Source organism: Brachyistius frenatus, unplaced genomic scaffold (assembly GCF_029030835.1).
Source record: "Brachyistius frenatus isolate BFR_SWC_R1_liver_20210118 unplaced genomic scaffold, ASM2903083v1 Contig_36, whole genome shotgun sequence".
Classification (NCBI taxonomy): Eukaryota; Metazoa; Chordata; class Actinopteri; family Embiotocidae; genus Brachyistius; species Brachyistius frenatus.
In genome coordinates, this window is record NW_027210635.1 from 482962 (window position 1) to 500762 (window position 17801).

The following is a 17801-nucleotide window of genomic DNA, read 5'->3' on the forward strand; positions in this document are numbered from 1 at the left end:
AATACTGAGACGTGAAAGTTTTGGATGTTTTCGAAGAAACAGGCAGATATTTGGAGAAACACCTATATTTCTGTTCTTGCCATGAGTTAGAAGAGAAGATTGAAAGCACTCTCACATCTGTCTGTTCATTGCTCCAAACTGGAGGTGGCTAAATTCTTTTTCTGTAAAAGGGGCAAAAAATGTATCTGGATGTAGGGCCACGAGTCAAAAATAATTGTTTTTGTTACGTGAAATAGCATTTCAATAAAATGTAATATAGTTTACATTTTAAGTTTAACAATTTACATTTAAAATTTTCAATAAAATTTCCCAATCATTAAAAGACTACTCTTTTATCCATGTAATAGGGATTTTTATTATTATTATTATTATTATTATTATTATTATTCTGCAGAGATGTCATCTTGCAGATTTTTTTTTTTTTTAAATTCTCTTGTCTTGTCAATTTTTAAGCCATACATCTACCTCTGTCCTGTCAAGTCGATCTCCTATCTTGACTGGCAGCCTAAAGTCAGTGATGTAGGACACACAGACAGTATCAGCAGGAAAGACAGAGAATACCGTCATTTTTTATCGTTAAGATGTAGGCCAAGATAGAGATGGATGGGTGGATGGATGGATGGATGGATGGATGGATGGATCCTCAGGTGGGCGAAAACAAAGTTGGCCCGCGGGCTCCAAATTGGGCTGCTCGGCTTTAAACGCTCTACTAACACACAAGCTAACCAGCACAAACCCCCCTCCAATAAACCCACAACGTGTAATTTCCTCATTTCCGTTTTTTGCATGGTTAAAACAAACAAGATTCAACATGTTAATCTGTCAAATTTAGAGGAGCTGGAAAGCAGATTTTGTTAACTTTTTAGACAAAGTCAAACCGCTAACCTCTGTTTGACTTTATGCTAAGCTAACAAGCAGTTGATTTACAGTCTTAGATTTAAAGGAGTGGTATCCAATCTAATTCTTGGCAAGAAAGCAAATAAGCATATTTGAATAGGCATCTGAAATATTACTTCAAGTCGCACGTAGAATTGTTATCACAAGCTGGTGATTGAGTTTAAATCATTTTGACATCGCTCAGAGGATCAGCTTTTTACTTTTGGGCATTACAGCTGAGACACTATACTGTCACTTTGTTGTCAGTCTCGTCAGTTAAGTGTGACAATATCGTTGTTTAATCACGACACACACATTTGTTTACAACGTGGTTTGAAAAGTAAAGCGAGCAAACATATTTCGAAAAGAACTCCGAGGCCTCACACGTGCAGTAAATTCTGTATGTTAATCTGCTTCGGCCGCACATGTTCCCACATCTGACAGCAGAGAAGCGCTGAGAGACTGACGGCGTTTAGCCGGATCCAGATTGGCGACCCGAGGCTGCTGTGACACGCAACAGGACGCCCACGTGCCGAAGCGGAGCACCTCATTAGGTGGGACATGTAACGGTGGGGGGGGCGGCGGACCAGGAGAGGACGGGTGGGAGAATAAGAGAGACGAAGGGAATACTTCTTCACGCTCCATCTGAATATCCAGAACGCATCAGGTCAACGCAGAAAAAAAAAACAAACACCATGTAACACTACAGGAATCGTAAAAAGCCCATTTGCCGGGTGATATAAACAGCTGTCGCGAGCAAGGTGCGCTGAAGCCCCGCTGCTCGGCTCATTTCAATACTGCCAAAGGTGCAACACGCGAGATTTAATTCCCGCATTGTAATACCATGTTGTACATTAAGAGGCAACAGGGAGTCGCTGAAGCGTCCAGGCAGTCTGACCTCAGTCAGGCTGCTTGGTCAAATTCTGTGCCCTGGTGTTAGTTAGTATTTTCTTTTTCATATAACTCGTGATTGCAAAGTTCAATTTATGTGGGTCCAGTGGTTGATTGGTTAAAAAAAATTAAATAATGGTGCATAAGCCTACAGTTTACATTACGGCTTGTTCAGCATAGTAGCAAGAAAACAGCCACACCAAAACCATATATCGAAGCCATTCAGAATGCTTTTCGGTCGGGTGTGTGTTGTCATCAGCTGCATTAAAGATCCATTTTGAATTGTCCAAACAACGTCACTACACCTGGTTTGTTTGTTACATTAAATTGCCTCAGTTTGGAAGACAGCTGCTGCAGATGACAAGCTAATCACAAACAGCTACTTGTCTGAGTCACATATCAACAAACAGCTAACTTAACCTATGATCACTCTCAGTAATGTAAAAATAGATCATAAATTTAAAAAAACAACATAGTCAACGTTAGCAATAACAGCTGCTTACTTAACAGTGTAGAAGAAATGTTGCACATTTAACAGCTGCCACAGTTTTCCATCCCTGGCTTCACACTGCTGAGATGTGTTATACTGCTGCTCTGGAAGTTATTGTGTGCTTGTTTGAGCCAATGAAGTCAGATGGCAACTTTAAATTATGTTTTATTTTTACATTTGGAAACATGTCCTCCTCTTGTTTACTTTGTTGGTCATCCTGTGTTCAGCTCTGTCCACTCTAATTGTGTGCACGCACTCTACATAAGCGCTGCTCATCAACTTTTAAAAGCAGATCTAATTTAATTTCAACTTGTTGGTGTGAATTTCTGTCTGTGATGGTGATTTTCAGGCATCAACTCAATTATCGCCTCTCCGCTGCACCCTGCTTGGCTCTGATGTGCTATTCCCTGGTTGAGGAAGCAGACAGTTTCTCACACAATGACACTTATAACTCACTCTGCTTTGTATCGAGCACGATCCTTAAATGCCCTCGTTAACCTATTTCTGTTCTGTCCCTGCTTAAACTCAGGCTGATATCCACCGTGTGGCTGAAATCTGACAGAGCTGAACGAGCGCGGTATTGCAGGAGCCCGCGGCACAAAATGAGCAGTCAGTTTCTGTCCGTGAATCAGCTTTGTGAACTCAATGGATAGTCACGACAGAGACACGAAAGCTTAGTTTACTTCCAGATAACCGAGCCGGCCAATTTTAGACTCATTGCAGACCAATGAAGAATATGGTTCACTGTCTCAGACTAATAGTACCGCCACCCCCACACCCCACCATCTTCTGAGCTGCTTCGCAAAGTCATACATCTACCTCGGCCCTTTCCCCCTTATCCTCTGCAAAATTTATGATGCGCTATATCCCACAGACCCATTACTCTCTCATCAGGTGACCCAGTTGTGAGGGGGAAGCCTGTACAACAGAGATGGTCATTGCGGGGCTCATAAATCAACCTTTATTGAAACATTGTCTACTCATTCAGAGGGTGAATGTGCAATCTGGGCCCACTCTAGCTCGGTGATTAGCTGGTGTAGTACTGGACTGGAGCCATGTGCTCTGTGTGTTATTACTTAATAATAAGATAAATTATACCAGAAAGCATTTGAGGAATCACAAGAGACAATAAATCAACCCAACAACATTTTTAATTGATGAGGATGAGGATATTTTTTTTTTAGATGAAAGGTTTTTGTTGTGTTAGTAATGGCACTATGTAACCTGTCTCAAACCATGTGGTGCCTTTCAGTTAAAGAGAAGTTGAATGAGAACAAACACCACTGAAAATAACTGATTCTGTCCTTGTTGAGCTCCAATAATTCGAAGGACATGCAAATCATGTCCCAGTGGTTTAACCCTTTAATCCCAGGCTATTTTCAGGGTAGTTTGCCTTCACTTTTATGCTCTTATCTTGGTCATTATATGGCCATAAATACAATAGATCTTGTATTTCTTTTCGGAACTGTCTAGGCTATCCAGATCTTCTATCATATGATATGATAATACTTTAGTTAAGACAATATTTTGTATATTAGTCTTTTCTAACAGGGGAAAGAATATTCAGTCTTATGAAATTGTTATGTTTTTACATGCATCACACCATAAAATGCAAGCAGTAAAGTTATTTTTTCATAATTATGTAGCAGCTATTGAGTAGAATCTGGAAATATCAGAACCAAGATGGTGAGATATCCTATGACTTCGCAAATTCCCAAAAATGGGCTCTGTGCTTAACAAAAATGAACATCATTGTTTTATTCCCTAAAGTGAGGTGAGTTAGTAATACTACATATTAGTGTGAATTGCTGTTGCCAATAAAATAAAAAAAGATGATCTAACTACCATTATATATCTAACCATTATAGACAGAATGTAGTTTTTGTGAAAATACAATGGCAACGGATATGATTTGCATCAAAAAAGCAACAAGGTCGTCATAGTTTGCTCTTCCTTCCTACATTTTATAAACCTAATTCAACCTTCCGCTTGATAAACCCAATATTCAGTGTCTTTCTGGATCAGTTTAAGTTGAACATTTTAAAATGGAAGCAAGGCAGAAATATAAATGAAGTAGAAAGATGAAATGATCTGAGGAACACTAACACAGAGGGCTATTAAAAGAAAGAGCACCAGCAGAGGCCAGAAATATCTCCGTTGCAGCCAAAAATAGGTTTCCCTCTTTCATGTTGTAAAAACTTTCTGTGCCAGCAAATGGTAAATAGATTAGGGATCAGTAGTTCTGACAGTCCTAACACAGAAAGGAAATCCATATTTTAAGAAATTATGGTACTTAGAAAATAATCTTCACAATTTGTATCTTTGACCAGTTTAATAATATTAGTATGCCGGACATTTCAGAAAGGGCAAAACCATTTGCATCAAGTATGTCCTCAGACTGCGCTGCAGGGGCAGCTGCCTTTGTCTGTTACAGCTGTCGAAATGTTGGATTTAAACTTTGATTTTGTACCAGGCAGCCATTTTATTATTCTAGGCAGACAGCAGACCCCTGCAGGATCACGAAAATACCTGACTGAATTACAGAGTAATGTAGTGCTGCTATGCTCACACTGCACAGCAACTTGATTAAGATGCACCTCGGCCATAAGTGGACATAAAATAAATGGGCTGCATATTTACTTTGATTTTCTATATGAAACAAGCTTCACGTCTCTACAGCTCCACTCTCATACCGCACTGAAATAACTTGAAAGGGAAAAGCGTATGGTATATATATAGAAAATGGTTATTAGTAATGTGTAACAAATGCACGTTTTCTATGGTCTTTTAATCCCACTTTGAACTGCAGTTAGCACCATACATTGACCTTCAGTAAATGGTAATCCTTTTTCATGCATTGTGAACCCATTATATCCAACATCACTGATCCCATGACTCCCCTCTCTTGCTCTACTCTCAGGAGAGGACAGAGACACTGTATGAAGGACAGAGGGATAGAAGGAAGGGCACTCTTGAACATGGGCACGACATGAATGTGAAAGTTTTCAGCGGAAATAGATCCTCTTGTTGGTCTCTACGTGAAGCTGTGCTGCAGTATGTGGATATAGCTCAGTACCAACTGTGTAGCGCTACAATACATTCAGACACACGTCAGCAGATCAGATCTCTGTGTGCATGTCTGTGTGCCCCCAGCGCTCTAATGTCCCATGTTGAATAAACTAGAATTAAGCAACACTACCAGATATGAGAGCAATGAGTTCAATCTCCAATTAAAGTGGGAGGACGCAGATACAATGCTGCATAATTGCTCCTTTTCTGTGTCATTGCCTATGAACATGTACTGTATGCATGCTGCATGATCCTTTTCTAAGCTGGCTAAAGTGACAGCATGTCATGACCTTCTGGCTACATTGTGGGTGGATCAATAAGTGCACATTTGGGGAAAACATATGTTTCCTTTGGAGAATGTGGGTGATTCTGTGCGTGTTATCGTGCTGTGTAGGCTGTAGCAGCTCTTTGATTTCCTTCAACAGGAGGGAAATATCCCAAGGAGAGTTTCTGTTGGCTTAAAGCGTCTTAGCACAAAGATTAGCTTTATTCAGTTGCAAGCAAATGGAAGATGATGATTAAACCCGAGATGACTTTGAAAGCTTAGCTCTATCCAAGAAAAGACACCTTGACATATGAAGATATAAAGATTATGTTGTATACAGTTTACTCTTAGTACAAGCTTTGTGTGTTATTTGCAGGGATGGATGTAGTGATTTGGGGGCTCCTGGGAAAACCCAGGCACGAGGCCTTTCTCGTGTCTTATTCTTTCCCTGACTGAAAATATTGTTGAAAATTGGAAGTTACAGATGCTGTAATATCCTATATGGTCGGCCCAGCTGTGCAACAGTAGTCTTTACCCACTATCTTTCCACACACATAACCCACTTCTCCAGGGTTGAGCACTGGAGCGAGCAACAAAATGCACATAACTGGCTCATCCAACACTCACCAGGCATGGACAATCCCCAAGGACACCAGACAGGCCATCTTTTTATAATGCAAAGAAAAGTCACACTCTTGAAAACAGGGGCAGATAGAAGACTTTTTGTATACCTGTTTTTGTGATAATGTCCAGTCAATGTAAACTGGCTGATATTGGCACAAAGCTCTCGGACAATAGTACACAAAAAAACACCAACTGAGATTGTCGTCAATAACACAGCAGAGGGGGAAAAAAAGAAGAAATGAACAAATTCATGTTGTTGTCATTTGTTTAAAAAAAATTATGACATTCAAAAGTGTCTAATTGGCCATAATTTGTTAAGGCACTCTAAGGATGTCAACTAGAAAAGGCTATAACCTGTACCATCTACTGTGAAGTATAAAATAAATGAAATAAATATGGAAATGCACTGAACCTTTTTTTTTTTTTACATTTTTAGCATTAGTTTCTTTGTCAGTTCCCACACACTGTAAATGTCTTCACATTTTTACATTACATAAAAGAGTGAAGAGTGAAACATGTCCTGCTTCGTCACCTTAATGCTTCTCGGAATTAATTGCAGCTCATTCTTGTGACTACAATCAGCAAAATTGATCTGCACAAATTTGGGGAACTCTGCTTTGCAAAGCGATTGCATAATTTTTTTCCGCAAAATATGGATCGTAAACATACGTACAGCTGCATTCACCGGTTATACTGCTCACCCAGCTGTGCACAAGGGCCTCTGTCCAGCCTGACAGCAGCCACACCGTCGCTCTCTCACTCCCGTGCATCCACTCACTGACTCCGCTCGCTTACCAGAAGCCAGTTAGCTGTTTGCCTGAACTGCAGCTAAAACACTGTGTTGCCTAAAACTGTCAAGAAAGCCCAAATGGCAAAATCCATGCTCTTCCACACAACTGGTAAAAAAAACCAAAAAACGTTCTGTCCTTAACTAATGCCCCAGACAGCTGAGCCACCGGCTTCTGATGGTCAAACACAATCCTGAGTCCCGATCCGCTGCCTCTCAATGTGTCAACTTAACCACAGCGTTCTCCCCAGGGGTGACTTCAGAAGGACCTATTTCACCGAAATACCCCAAATCTCTGAACGGTGCAGTGATTCACTTTAGTCAAATAATGCTACATTCACAGAGGTCAGAGTATATGTCTAGATATTTGTTAGCACGCAAATGTCAGCACATCCAGTTTGTAGTTGTTCCCTGCTGACAGTGTGGACTTGGAAGGGGGGAGGGGTTCACGATGCTCATCGCAAGCTCCCATCATGATGACTGTCAGCCATCAGTGATAACATCGACCATCAGCCCAACCCTAGTTAACATACGTACGTGCAAAACTAAGATGGTGAACATGGGGAAACGCGCCTGTTCTCATTCCCAGGACGTCAACTAATCCCGTTTTGTCAAAGCCGTTGGCATCGGAGAGATGTGCACAAGGTCCTCTTCGGCATGTAAAACATACACGCGGGTTACTCTATGTCTTGTGCACAGTGACGAGCAGCGTCGAGGAATGTGACAAAGTACAAAGAGGGGTAAAGTCCATGTAGGGAGGAGGTCGGGGGTGGAAGACATCCTGGACCTTCACCTGGGAGAAAGGTGTTCAAGTCTGAGACAGCAAAGGTCAATGGATTTCTTAAGCAACTTACATGACGTGAAGTATTTGTTTTAAACCAAACCATTATGTTTTTCTAACCCGAATCACATGATTATTGGAGTGTAATTGTAAGGAAGGGAGGCTGTGGCTCAGACGGTAGCGTGGGTTGCGCACTAATCGGAAGGTTGGTTGCTCGATCCCCGGCTCCTCCTGTCTACGTGCCTAAGTGTCCTTGAGCAAGACACTGAACCCCAAGTTGCTCCCAATGGCGTACCATCGGTGTGTGCACCTTGCACGGTAGCTCAATCTCATTAGTGAGTGAATGGTTGAATGGAAAAACCGTATAAAAGCGCTTGGAGACCGCAGGTGATAAAGCGCTATACAAGTGCAGACCATTTACCATTTAACCTTGTGAGTCTATATGGAACGCAAATGGCTTTGGTAAAGCGGCAGTAATTGATTCCCTGGAAATGGCATTATTTGACCTTTAAAAACGAAGGTCAGAGTTCAATGTCGACGTCAGAAGAGGGCCAAAATAGCCTGAGCAAGGTCTTCACTGCGAGATAGAAAATTTGTCACGCATGTTTGCTCAATGCTGCAGCAGATGTCTGATTAGATTTTCTTTAATAGGATTTGGTTCCCTTTGTGTATTTTAGCCACTTGTAATTTGATTGATTAGATTAAAGCCTAGAAAACAGCTGTGAGAAGGTCTTATAGAAAAGTGAGAATGGACTGTTGATCTGCTGAATTAAATTCAGGATTTAATTGTGCTCCCTGACTCACTCAGGCATGATATACTGCAGCTTTTTAATGTGCTGGTAAATAAATGTTCATTACTTTCACTGCTGTGTTAAATCTTAGCTTGGAAGGCAGTGTGGTTTTAATCTTGCTGAACTAATTCTACATTACTGCTGCGTTTCACAGCTACACCATATACTGTAAATAATGCAACAACAACATCATATGATAGTTAATTGTGAAATCGATTTAAAAACACTTAAAAGGCTGTTTCGAGATGCATATTGTGACAGCAACATCTCCCAGCTGTAGCTGTTCATTCTGAGAGTTCAGCTGACTCCAGAAAAAGACAGAGCAGTGTGGCCAAACAGATTAGGAAGCTTGCGTGTACTGGGCCAGCATATGAGATTTGTCCAGTCCTGCAGAGCTCAGCTTCCTCTGACCAAAGCAAAACCACGGTTATTTTAGGAGTCCATGAACCGGCAAAAGCATGTTCTCACATCTCAAAAAGATGCACACTTTCAACAAAGATACAAGTGGATGCACATTTCCAGAACTTACAGTTTGTATAAAAGAGCGTATGATCGGGAAAATGCTGGAAAAGTCATTCTGACACTCAAACTAGGACATTGGTGGCACATCACTTTGCTTCATATTTAGGTCTCATAATCTCGTTTTTCTCTAAATATAGGCCATTCCTGCTCCTGTGTGTGCAGCACTTTTTCAACTGGTTTTATGAGCTTCACTAGAGTGACTTAATTCATGTGTTAGAATTTTATAAATGCTCGTCAACTTTAGTTTGACTCGCATTTTTGGTCCAAGCTCCATTTGCAGTGGCTGGCATGTTTCAGCAAGGAGGCGCGAGTATGAAATGTAACAATGGCAACATTTAAATAATGGCCCGCCCGAGGTGATACACAGAGAGTGAACGGAGCGATTCCTGCATGCGTTATGACACGACCACTTTAGCCCACTGCCACAGCACGTTAAGTGTGACAGCTGCTGCTTCGCACACACAAACGTGCTAAATCTGCCGTACAGCAGCAGAAGCTGAAACATCAACTTCGGTCAAGTCAAGAATTTGTCGCTTTCCGTGAAAAATGGCGAGAGCATCTGCAGAGGCCTCCACACAGACAGTCATATTTTGACCGCACATGCTTAACTCATGCATTTTCACTCGTAATGGTGAAGGGTTTGCACTTATTGAGTGCTTTATCACCTTAGCCGTGACACTGTTTTCCCATTCAGCCATTCACACACACATGGAGCCGCCATGCAGAGTGCTCGGTTGACAATCAGAAGGAACTCAGGGTTCAGTGTCTTGCCCAAGGACACTTCGGCATGTGGACGGGAGGAACCAAGGATCGAACGGGCAAGCTTTCAATTAGTGGGTAACCCGCTCTGCCATCTGAGCCCCTGAGATGTTGTGTTATGCATAACATTGTCATGCAATGTTATGTCCTTATAACCCACCATCACCGCGATGCAGGAAATACACCCACCGGTCCTCTGGAGGACAGTGTGTCAGAATTACAGCTTCCCTTTGTGCTTTAGGAAAACAAAACCATGTGATTAGGGTTAGGTGCAAATGCTACTTGGTTAGGTTTGGAAAATAATATTTTTTTTAAACAGATCCATAACAGTTTTGCATGCAGCTGTTCTTGGGCTCCAACAGGTGGAGGTGAAAGCCCCCTAGACTACATCGCTTCACAGACTTTAGCACTTCTTTACCTCCGTCACATGACCTGCGCAGTGTGGTGTGGCGAGTTTTCAGTAGCTGTTTATATGTTTCCAGACTAAGCTATGTTAAGCTAATATTAGAGTACCAACACGAGAGTGGTGTCGATCCTGTCGTGTAACCCTTTGTATAAAAGCAAATAAGCAAATTTTCCAAATGTCAAATAATTGTCTTAAGAAAGTTGATTCGTGATTTAGTTTATAGCACTTGTATCAAAACAGTGCTTTACAATAAAAATGAAGTTAAAAAATGAAGACAAGACAATCAAATATTTTTTAGAGCATGTATAAAAATATCACACCTGACTGCACAAAAATGATTTATCAAAATACACCTTATAAGTATTATTTGGCATTTTATATGTAGCTCTGCACTAAACATTAAGGGTAAAGTCAGTTCAAACTTAAGTGATTTTTTTTTTTTTTTAGCTTTTGTGTGTGTGCACATCCTTTATAAGGGCAGGACTAATCACTGTTCTTCACCAGTCCCTAAGCAGCTCCCCAGCTCAGTTTTCACTGCAGTACTATTTGAAACAGTTGAAGACGCTACATCATTTTTCTTTCTAGCAAATACAGAGAGTGTATCAGAGCATGCAAGCATGTACACTGAGGAGTGCTTTGAGAAAGTGCGAGTGTGCACTGGGGAGCGAGTGAAAACAGAGGGACAGAAAAGTACTCGGGACATCGTGCGCAACAAGGAGCAACATCTTATTTCACTGATCTGCTGTTTGAGGAGAAGGGAGGGGGTTAAATATTGAAGGCTGCGCAGGGCAGCGTTCAGCCTGCTGGGAAGCACGGGCCTTCATTCTTCCTAATTAGCAAGTACTTGACAGGGCCGCTCAGACAAACAAGGCAACGGAGCACACAGCAGCCATCTGCAACAGCCTTGTCTGCTGGGGCTTTGATGCTGATTTGAGCCAATGATGAAGTAAGTCACACTGACATCAGGCTCCCTTTGGAGGGAGCAGACACACACGACGGCTCACAATCTGTGCCGCAACATGACAACTGCACAGAAATAAACCCATCTGACAGCGGAGAGGAGGACCTCGAAGGTTGAGATAAAAACGGAATATCCTCATGAAAGGAGACACCGAATGCTAGTACCTGCATGAGAGGGAGGGTGTGATGTGGCGTGATGTAAATATACAGGTAAACATACACACACACACACACACACACACACACACACACACACACACACACACACACACACACACACACACACACACACACACACACACACACACACACACACACACACACGTGCTCACATCTGCAGAAACAGGAGATGAGTTTGCTCGGACTGCGCTTAGGCCTGCTTTAATGAATGAATGCTATTGTAACATACTTGTGTGTATACTGTACATATGTGTGTGTGCGTGTGTGTGTGCAGGGGCGGAGGGGTGGGTGGGGGGGGGGGGGGCTGCTAAAAGCGAGTCTCCGACACAGAGCATATTGATCTGAGTCAGCCCTCCAGCCTCAAAGCTGTGGTATCAGCTGAGAGGAGGCTGTCAGTCCTGGCTGCCATCCAGCGTCCCCCTACGCCTGACAAAACCACATGCACTCTGGACATGACGATAAAAGTCTGCCGTTACCGGTAAACACGGATTCAATCGGCTCCACAAAAGCTGTCGTGTTATTTTTTTTTTGGTGCCAAACCCAGTACACTCTGCATTATGGGAGCACAAGAAAACAGATCTGCCCACTATGTTATTGTCTCGTTCCAGGTGTGACAGCACAACTGAGGAGACACGCGAATGACAGCTCATGTCGTGGAGGCCATTTGGTTCGTGCTGTGTTATCCACAGATGTAATTTTGTACAATATATGGATTTATCGACAAACCACCACAATAGTTTTGACAGTACTATCTATATGAGGCTATATTTAACTCCTTAACCCTTTAAGCCCTAGAAGCCCCCAATTGGGGGCCAGGGACTAAACTATTATTAAAATATGGACATATATTTACACATCTGAACAAATCTCACAAGTGTTCCCTTTATTATTACAAATATTTTTTTAATATAATTTTTTATTGTGGTTGCAGAGATATACTCTTTTTGCAATTTTCGAGCAGAAGCCTAAAAAAATAGCTGTGTTTTTAAAGGGTTAAAGTTGCTTTAATCAGTAGTTTTATATGATCAATGGATCAATAATGTGTCACTAACAGTGACAAACTCACAGAGAATTATCAACAACTTGGCAGTTCCTCTCAGCTTATAGGTTTGTAGTATCTTTCAGTTCATTATTTTGGGTTTGTGCCTCCCAACTTTACTGTTTTTGCTCTCACAGAAAAAAGCCACACAAGTTCCCCATATCTTCCTCACGTGGTCACATGTGCAACATATGATAACATGGGGAAAATATGTGCACAGGTTTACACATGGGAATCTTCATGGGCTTCACATTGCACCATGAAAATGTTCCAAAACCACGTGTTTCACATGTGCACAATCACGTGTATGTGGTCACATGAGTTTTTGCACAGGTGAAATTCATGTGTTTTTTTCTGTAAGGGTGTTCACGCTCACTGTTCTAATCTGCCTCCTTTTCAGCTGCAGCAAGCAGATGTTTTTAGTGAAAACACTTTAACAGTAAGTCCCTCCATCTTGCAATCACAATAATGAATTCAATATTACATTACATTACATTTCATTTAGCTGACGCTTTTATCCAAAGCGACTTACAATAAGTGCATCTCAACCATGAGGGTACACAACCCAGAACAACAGGAATCAATATTAGGCAATCTCCTCAATATTTGACTTCCAAATAAAGTAAGCCTTCCTAAACCAAACTTGCTCTATCAACAAAACAACTCATCATTTACAGTCAGCAAGGCTCTTCAGCTGCTCCTCTCATCCAAAGCCCTGTTCTCATCCTCAAAACAAACACATGTTGCCTGACCAGAGAAAACGGAACAACCGTAAAACCAGACATGACAGGGTTAATGGGAAATGTGGTCTTATTGTGGGGATGAGGAGTACTGGATGTTGAATTAGTATTAAATACACTTTAAGCCATAAGAGCTTGCACTTTGTTTTGTGCATACGGTATGTGTTCAATTAATATGATTTCAAATACATTTAAGTCCTTATTTTTTCAGAGGATTTAGCGTTGATCGGGTTGGACCCGCTGCTGCGATTCAGCCAAAATCACAATTGTCTTAAAGAAAACATGAAGCTAAATGACACAACAATGCTCTGCAGAGATGAGGGAACTCCAAAGTGGGCTGTTTATCACTACAAGTGAACGTTTCCACAGCCAGTTATTAAGTAAAAAGGTTCTGCATATTTTCGGTTGCAGGTTGAAGAGAATTTGGACCCACGCAGTAAGAAGCTGTGATCCCCATGGAGACATCTGCGTCTTTCCTATGCTCTTTGAACTGACTTCGCTCAAGTAATTCATGCTCACTTTGTCATGTAGGAGCTCAAGTGGTACCAGAACAAAAGTCAGTTCGGCCTGAAGGACAGAGTACAAGATGTCTTTACACTTCCTAACCGGTTTCTTTGTGCCTGTGATGCTCTAAAGGTTGTGATAAAAGTGACGAGGTATGCCTGTCATAATTTTACTTTGAAAACCAGAAGCATGCAGTGCCTCATTTCTTGTGTACCACTGATGCACAAACTGTTCACACCCACTCCTTCCCAGCACTTGCACAATCTTGCTGTCACTTGTCTCCAGATCTGAACAGTCAGCCGTGTGTTAAAAAGAAGTGACACCAGTAAAAGGCCATTCTGAACACCCTAAGAGAAGATAAAACAGAGGGAGATAAGATGCCTCCTCCCCTCTAAGTGATACAGGCTTTAAAATCCATGTGTTTGCCTTTTCCTTCTGTCTTTAACTGAGACATTTTAAATTCCCAAATATCTAACTTCCCTTGCAATTTAGAATAACCTCCAAAAGAGCTAGGAAAGAAACTTAAGTCAGCAAGGTAAATATCTTTTCTTGGTTTAATGTCTTACTGTTAACATGAAAAGTCTCCGGAGTAAGAGCTCTGAGCTTCAAACTATGTTTCTACCTATGTGCATGTTACAGTACACCCACTGTTATGTTATTTTACTTTATGTGCACGTTGACGTGTGTACATCAGAAACTTTAGTAAACAGTTTCACTTGTTGCCAGCAGGAAGCCTCCACGTGTTTTACTGTATTTTTCTATACTAAATGATCAAAACTACCGGAGACAGAAAGAGCAGGCTGGAAGATGTCTGCACTCACATACGACAGACAAGATGGAGCGGGAGATGAAGGGATCAGAATTTACTTTTTGCACAGCATGCGTCTTGTGTTGTTAGGTAAACAGACCGTAACTGACAATCCAACCTCAACACAATTTAGAGCTTCCATCACAGACGAGAATATCAGCAAAAAGCAATGCCTGTTCAGCTCGTGTGTGTAATACACCCGTCATTCCCCAAGAAGATACTGTGTCAGTGTCATGATGTCCTCGCCTAAGCGTGAAAATGCACCACCGGAGTCCAAGAAGGTCATGTGACTCAGAACAAAGAGTGATAAAGTCTGCTTAAGGAGGAGGTCGGGGGAGGCTGGAAGAAACAAACAACCGACATTCATCGAGAGCTCGACGTTTGAATGCATGAAAAACGCAAAAGTCAATTCGGATTCCCCTTTAAGTGACTGAAGGAAGTTATTTACATAGAGTGGCATTTTTACCTTACATAATGTACGTTTACGTGGCGTACATCACATTGTTTACATAAAGTACTTATTTTAACCTGAACTATGGTCTTTTTCCAAACCTAACCCAGTAGCTTTGGTGCCTAAACCTAACCACATTGTAACTGTATCACATTTAACCCAAAACCATGAGCTTTTCCTTGGGTTTTGGTGCACTAAACCTAAGGCACGCTACTCTTCACAACAAGGTGAGGCAAAATGTGACACTAGTATCTTTGGTATCCATAAGTGAACGGTATTAAACGCTTTGGTGTGATACTGGGTCCCAGTGTTGGTCTCCGCCTGGTTAACTGCTTGTGTGCAGTGTAGACAGAGTGGACTAAAAATCTCCCCTTGAACCTTTAAGTGTCCAGAAAATAGCCTAATGAAACTAATGAAAAATGTATAAAAGAAGGGAAGACTTCATCAAATCAAATAAAACTCTTTCAGATTCTGTTTCTGTTAATCATTAACATGTAAGCTTTTACAAGTCTTCTATCATAGAGTTATGGCAGAGGAATAATTGGAATGGGAACAACTTCAGCTTTGTGCTCAAAAAAACTGGAATGACATTTGGTTTTCACAGTCATCACTCAACAGTCAGTGCATGAAGTTAGTGCCCTGTCAGTCACAATACTTCTCGGAGGAGAGGAGGAGATGGTTCAGTGGAACATAGTCATACTTTTTGTTGCCACAAGCCACCTAAATAGTCAAAAGTATCGCAGTAACAAATAACCCAACCCTGCATTGGAAATCAAATGATATTTATCATACAGATGCACAAATCAGTACTGACACTAATACGCAGAGGTAGGAGCTTTCACTGTGGGAAAATATAATTGAATTGTAAGTTAAAACACGTTAAAAACACGTTTATGCCAATTTCTTGGTAAAAGTTAACTGATTTCTGATTGACTTTGTTCCTCTTTTGTTAAAACGCACATTAATTCCTCAAAAAAAAACAGTTAAATCAATCTTGTGTTCTTTTTGTATTGCTCATCAAGTCCAATTGTTTCACAGAAATCTTGTGTCAGCCTACTGAATGGCTGCAGCTCTAAATGTGAGTCATGCGCATGATTCAAATAGACTTTCTGTCCTATTCTTTTGATTGAGGGGGTTTGTCTTGGGTCACAAACCTCCGTGGAATTTAATCCACATCTGTTGGCCTTTTGTTATTTTTACGCTCCAAACCTCTGCACTATTAGTCTGCGCCCTTTCTGTCATCGGGGTGTCTTGCTGTCTCTCTGTGTCCATACGTATGGTCTCAAATGATTAACATCCATCATGTACCCGTTTCCACGAGGCTACCATTAGAATAAGGGTGTCTGTGAAACCTTGGCTGCACTGCCAACAAATCATCTCATCTCATTAACCTCCAGGCACCACACATAAAGCATCACATTCATATTCCCTCACTCCAAGACAGTGTGTTTTGTGTTTTTGCATGCACAGGCACTGGATGAGGCTGCTGTCATAGGGAGATAACAGTTGCCCCGGGGCTGTCAGTGACCTTGTGCCTCACTGTGAACTTCTTTCTCATATTCAAACAGAGAGCAAAATCTCCCAGCAGTGCACCTCTTTCATGAACGGACACAACTCCTCATTACTCCTCCCCCATGTGTCACAAAGACACAGTACACTCCCAACCTGCGGCCTGGACCGATATCATTGTGTGTCACAGATCTAATTGGCCTTGATGTCTGCCTTTCCTGTGATCTGTGCTCTGCTTAGCTCTTCCTATAACATCCCTTGACTTTCTATATAGTAAAGTAACACAACTGAACAACTGTCACGGCTGCCGAACTCATCTTGGTACTGCTGCTTCTCTGACTCCAGCTCATACTGCGCTCATCTCCACTTTGACATGGTATTTGTCTTTTTAAATTAATTGAAATATTGCCATACATAGTGCCAAATCACAACACAACCGGTTATTTTAGGATACCGAGTACTAAGTCCTTACAACACAAATTCACAAAGAATCCCAACAATTCAACAATTCCCACGTGAGTGGCTGGAAGGACAAAACTCCCTTTTAACAGGAAGAAACCTCTGACAAAACCAGACTCAAAGTTGGGAGGCCAGCTGCCTCAAACGGTTGGGGCGAGGGGAGAGCAGAGAGAGAAAAGAACAGCATAGAGATCCGAGACAATGAACTGTATTAAATAGGAAACCTGTACATTACATGCTCTGAACATTTCACTGCTTGAACAGCCTCCACTGTTCTAAGAAGGTTTTCTAAATCAGTTTCTCAACCTTGTGACAGGGATTTGTGGAATTTGACTTTTTCTATTATCGCACAGACAGCCAATGCAACAGAATTTAATTTGCTAACAAACGACCAAGTCCAAAAAGCAGAAAGTACAGGTCACCATCAGGGCAAAACGCCCGTCCACTAAAGTGAAGCGTGTCTTGTGTCACGAGAAAGAACTACAACATGGAACATGGCATTGCATTTTATTATAGGGTCCCCTGTACGATACTATACTGTTAAAGTGATATTTATGCCCACTTGAGTATCAGAAGCCATTATCCCCTCCTCATGCCTGAAGTCATCATGTGGGGTCAAAAGAAAAAGAGCACACAGGAAGTTTGACTAAACACACCAGAACTCCGTCGCCTCATTTTCAGATATAAAATGGAGATAAAATGTTATTGCCCTCCCGTTGGGTGGCACATTGACTCATCAGGAAGCCCCCTAGGGCCTGAAGCAGATATACTCTTATCTCTGCTGAACTAACAGTCATTAATGGTGGATTATGAGACATCTCAAAGGGTTCCTAAGTCAGCTGACTTCAAAGAGACGGTCCTTTGCAGTGAGAAGCTTTGATGTAACGTGT

At 41.6% G+C, this 17801-nt stretch overlaps 1 protein-coding gene across 1 annotated transcript in view; it reads left to right on the top strand.

The window, feature by feature from the left end:
- The window catches only part of LOC138622404 (uncharacterized), a 134670-nt gene that overhangs the window by 45101 nt on the left and 71768 nt on the right, over positions 1 to 17801 (top strand). The gene's annotated exons all lie outside the window — the stretch shown is intronic.